Source organism: Eurytemora carolleeae, unplaced genomic scaffold (genome assembly GCF_000591075.1).
Source record: "Eurytemora carolleeae unplaced genomic scaffold, Eaff_2.0 scaffold523, whole genome shotgun sequence".
NCBI lineage: Eukaryota > Metazoa > Arthropoda > Copepoda > Calanoida > Temoridae > Eurytemora > Eurytemora carolleeae.
The window spans coordinates 117,549-123,392 of NW_019396427.1; the positions used below are offsets into that span (position 1 = coordinate 117,549).

General features: G+C 32.0%; 1 protein-coding gene across 1 annotated transcript in view; it reads left to right on the forward strand.

The window, feature by feature from the left end:
- The first annotated feature begins 1,053 nt into the window (after positions 1-1,053).
- Positions 1,054-5,844, forward strand: part of LOC111703089 (serine/arginine repetitive matrix protein 2) — a 22,632-nt gene continuing 17,841 nt past the window's right edge. The window contains exon 1 of the mRNA XM_023474949.1: positions 1,054-1,334. The gene's annotated coding sequence lies outside the window, so the exon portion shown is untranslated. The remainder of the gene's footprint in view (positions 1,335-5,844) is intronic.

The window sequence follows — 5,844 nt, forward strand, 5'->3', positions numbered from 1 at the left end:
TGCAATCTGATGGTGTAAAGCTTTGATATTTTAAACTTAGCTTGTTTGATCTAACTTAATTCATGGTCTGGAATATCTGAGGGATATATGGTGATTGGAAAATCAGAGTCTATTGCAAAAACTTAATTCTTTTTGGACTTAGAATTGATAACAATCAGATTTTTTGAATTTTTTCCTGACCAATTACTTTCTGAATAGGGATAGATAGATAGATTCTAGATAAACTGAAACAGACCACTAATGCAAGCTGTATTTACCCTCTGTACAAGTATACGCTACTTGCCGCAACTCATTAAATCCAATGTACTGTAGCTAGTAGCTAATACCACAGCTAAATTGCTATTTTCAAATTCAGCTATAAAAACCTCCGGTATGGTGAAGACGACATGGGCTATCTATTCTATTTTACCTGGGGTATAGATTCACTGCGTATACTGTTCATTTAAATAATATTTGTTTTAAAACAATACAAGAAAACGGAAATTCAGAAAAATGAAATGCTTTAAATGATATTTGAAAGAAGCAATTATCTATTTCTTGTTTAGAACTTGATAAAATGGCAAAAGCAAGATAAAAAACTAAAAAACAATGTTATATGTCATGCAACAATATTTCATATAATAATTAATCTAGTTTGATTGCAATTGAAAAAATCAATCCCTTCCCTGTCCCACCTTTTTCATTCCTTTCCTAGTTCCCGTCTNTATAATAATTAATCTAGTTTGATTGCATTTGAAAAAATAATAAGAGCATCCTCTCCCTTCCTCTCCCCAGTCCCCTCCTTTTCAATCCCTTCCCTGTCCCACCTTTTTCATTCCTTTCCTAGTTCCCGTCTTTCGCAATCTTCCCTTCCTACCAACCCTCTTCTACTTCCTTCCGGTTTCTGACTTTCTCTCTTTAACCATCTTCTTTACTTGCATGGTCCCTTCTCTCCGTTGTCACATTCCCCCTTTTTCCCCTTCTCCCTTGCCACCTCCCCTCCTCTGAACTCCGGCTGTAGTTGAAATCTCCGGAACCTGTTCTACAGTAACTGTATGAACGCAGGCGCGGGTGGCGCCTCCTCTGCTCGACTCACAATTTAGAATTTAGAACAAAACAGTCGAGATCTAACCCTCAAACAGTGAACATAAACCCACTCTATGCTTCAAATTTAGAAAACTTGTATTTTAAATGATTAAAAGTAGGGAAAAAAGTCTAACTATAACAGTGATATGATATCTCAATAATATTAAAAACTAAAGGTTTGATAAACGAAAGTGAAAGTTGAATAATACACAAAGCTCAGAGAGAACGAGAGAGAGAGAGAGTGGAACAACTTTCTCTGAAACTGTTTGGTATGTATGAGCTGGGGGAATGGAGGGAAAACGGGTTATATTTTATTGGGGAAGGGAGGTAGGGGGGATTTATTTTTATCATTGCCCTACCCTCGTTTCATTATGAAACCATTTACAAGAAAAATATGATTTCATCTCCCATCATATCTCACAATGATATGTTATAAAAGGGTGCAGTTATAATTGCAAAAATCCATATAGTAAGACGGACCCAAACTAACTTCAACATCCTTCCTGTATTGGAATATTTTCAGTCTATCTTAGCTCTTAATTCAAAATCCGTTTAAGCTACCTAATATATCTAAAATTATAGAATACAAGGCCCGACTATAAAGTGTGGAATAGCAAATATAAATATCTACATTAAATGAGTGAAAATGGGTTCTAAAGTTAAGACTCCCTGAACCTACCGTACGCCGTGGTATTGGGCTCCAAATTCTAAAGGGCTTACTGTCGTCTCAAATTGAATCAATTGAGATTATGGACGACACTTTTCGTAGTCTTTTTAGTCTGTGACTAGTGGTAACACCCCTCAACCAGTATATACCTATATAATCCTGATTACCTTTAGTTCGTGACAACTCTATTTACTTTTAAAGTTCAAGTTAATTTTGTTACAAAACCTCAAATTTTCATCATTAGAGATTTTGTGATCCCAATCAAAATAATGCCATACATCATTACATTGAATTGACAATTCATCTCCCTATATCCTTCGATGCAAAGTACACAATTTATATAAACTAGGCTTTTAGGGCTCTTCGCGGCTATCTTTTATTTCAATTGTGGACATATTCTCTCTGAACATTTTGTAAAACAAAAACAAACAAAAATTTCACGGATTTTATAAAAAATTTAAAAATTTGAAAATTTTTAAAAATTGAATTTTGTTATAGGCATATGTTTCTTAAAATTCGATCATCCATTAACCTTCCCTGCAGGTCACGTGAGGTCCGTCAAAAAAATTAGGCCCGATCAGCTCAGCTGTTTTGAATTTATTGTTTGGGAACCGATCGGGCCCAAATTTTTTGTGGGAACTCACGTGACCCTAGGGAATTTTTATCGATGATCGAATTTTTCAGTACACAGTACACCAACTTCCTTTATCGTCCAATATTTAGTAAACCATCTCCATTTATCTTCCTGTATCTAGTACAACATCTCCATATATCTTCCAGTACAAATTACACCAACATCGTTTGTCGTCCAGTACACAGTATACCATCTCCCTATATTGTTTATGTATATAGTTCACCTTCCCCATATATTGTCCAGTACATAGTATACCAACTCCGGGTATAGTCCAGTACATAGTACAACATCTCCATACATCGTCCAGTATATACTACACCAACTACATATATAGTCCAGTGCACAGTACAAATTACACCATCTCCAAAAATCCAGAAGGACAAATTAAACGTCTCCCATTTTCTTCAGTACACAGTAAATCATGTAACTTTTCTTTTTGTTAAAAGAAACAAGTTTTTCAAATGATTCAAAATTTCTTTTTTTTCCAGCCATTTTTCTCACACTTTTGTTAAAGTTTAATTTTACATAATTGAGTCTGTAAATCAGTCCTGGTGTGTTTTTCATCTGCTTATTTGTTTAATTAGCTCTGAAGCAGCTATTGTGTTGCAGTAATTGTCAATTGTTAGCGAGATTACAGTTATGTTAGCTGTTAATTATATTATTAAAACTGGGGTACTGTACTAATGTGTTTAAACCTAAATATATCCATTTCATTCGTACTTTTCATAAAAAGTTTAAAACTAGTTTTCATTAATTTGATTTTAACTGCAATAAATGTTTGTTTTAGTTGCATTACACTGCGTTCACACGAGAAATAAAAAACAATGGTCTCCACAGCTAATACAATTCTTTACACACATTTCCTTGTGGTTAGAAGCTAAACAATAACAAACCAATCAAACCAAGTAAACCAGGCCAATATATTAGAAACTTTTACTTAAAGAGACAGTTCACCATATTGTCCGTGACATCCTTAAAGTAAAAAAGTTTTTTTTAAGTTGAAATAAGTTTGGAAAAGAAAACAATATCACTCTTTCCTTAGAAGAAATTTGAAAATTTAAAAATTATAATACTTTTTTGACTGTTAATAGGTCGATCTGAAAACTAGAACTCAATCTCAATGCTTTAGATTCCTTACAGCTAGCTTTGGAAAAAGGTAGCTTTAAAAAGTTCAACGCTCTAGAAAAAGGTAGTGTTAAAAAATTCAACGCTCAAGAAAAAGGTATTGTTAAAGAATTCAACGCTCTAGAAAAAGGTAGCGTAAGTAAGTTTACCACTCTGTAATAAGGTAGCTTAAGTAAGTTCAACGCTCTGGAAAAAGGTAGCGTAAGTAAGTTAAATGCTCTGGAAAAAGGTAGCGTAAGTAAGTTCAACGCTCTGGAAAAAGGTAGCGTAAGTAAGTTCAACGCTCTGGAAAAAAGGTAGCGTAAGTAAGTTCAACGCTCTGGAAAAAAGTAGCGTAAGTAAGTTCAACGCTCTGGAAAAAGGTAGCTTAAGTAAGTTCAACGCTCTGTAAAAAGATAGCGTAAATCGTTTTATAATAATTGTTTCTGCTCTACTGAGTATTCAGGAGATACAGCGCACTGAGTCATATTAAATGATTAATGATTTTGTTGGTTCCGTGAAACATGAACTTTCATTTTCATTTTGTATTTATTTTCAAAACGAAAATCATTATTTTAATATTTGCATTGTTATAAAAGAACTTCCTGATCTCATGTCCCATAGCTACGTTGCTATAACATAACTGGTATAACATAGATTACAACCCTGGAATAAAAAGACGACATTAAGGACATTTTTTGAGTATTTGATGTTGTTTGAAAGCAAATAGATTTACTAGAGTATCTGAAAATCAATTTATTATGCGAAATATTGTTTTTGTCTTAGTCGTTTGCCTCTTCCAGAGTTTTATGGGAGAATCAATAATTAGTTTTGAAAATAACTAAATTTTATTAGATTTTTCCTTTACATTCAAGATAGATTAACTAAGTAAGTAACTATTTAACATAAAACAAATATCGTTTTCTATTTATATCTAATTATGTCATTGTTATAGCCTTATAGGCATTATTGAGTGCAACAAAGTTTTTGCCGGTATTTTTATTTTTTGTTTAAGATCAAAATCAAAGTATTTTCAAACCGAACTTAGAAAGTTGTGAAAATACTTATATTTTGATCTAAAACAAACTATAAAAAGTAAAAATCGCGGCAAAAACTTTTTCGGACACATGATACCCATTACAATAAAATGTATAGTTTAATTCAATTTTACTCAACTGATTTAATAGAAGGTCGATAAAGTTACTTTAACACCCTGTTGTAGGTTGATAAAACAACTTTTTCACCCTAGAATGGGTAACATTAGGTATAAAATTGGAAATTTTGATAGCAGGGTGAAAAAGTTACTTTTTTGCCTTGTTGAAGGGCGATAAAGTCACTTAATCACCCTACAACGGCAAATAAATATCTATCTTTTATCTATAAATATCTATATAATTTACTATTTATTGTCTTGTCCTAAATCTGGTGTTGATATATGTATGTTGAATTTCTAGTTTAAACTAGTATTAAACCCTAATAACTATCTATCAATATATGTCCTCCTAACTATTAATGTACTTGTACACAATAAATACTTATCTAACTATCTATTAATATATGTCCTCCTAACTATTAATGTAACTGTACATAATAAATACTTCTTTAACTATCTATTAATATATGTCCTCCTTACTATTAATGTAACTGTACATAATAAATACTTATCTAACTATCTATTAATATATGCCCTCCTAACTATTAATGTAACTGTACACAATAAATACTTCTTTAACTATCTATTAGTATATGTCCTCCTTACTATTAATGGAACTGCATGCACATGATAAATACTTATCTAACTATCTATTAATATATGTCCTCCTTACTATTAATGGAACTGCATGCACATGATAAATACTTATCTAACTATCTATTAATATATGTCCTCCTTACTATTAATGTAACTGTACACAATAAATACTTATCTAACTATCTATTAATATATATGACCTCCTAGCTATTAATGTAACTGTACACAATAAATGCTTATCTAACTATCTATTAATAGACGTCCTCCTAACTAGCTAAACAAAAAAACATATCTATTCCTTTCAAACTATGAGTTTAACTATCTGACAATAAATACCTAGCATTTGGCCACTTAACTAGACTTTGTAATATTTGGACAATAAATGCCTATCTAACTATGAACCAATATTTATCCTCTTAACTACATATATAACTATCGTACAATAAATGCCTAAAATCCTAGCATATTTAACTGTACTGACAATAAGTATCTATCTATCTATCATATAAATATTTGCTTATGCAACTAAACTATGTCTAGCATAGTTGAAGTGCCCACTTGCCCACATACCTTGGTATCTAAGTATGCAGATATACTTGACCCTAAGGACAGAGTGTTGCCATT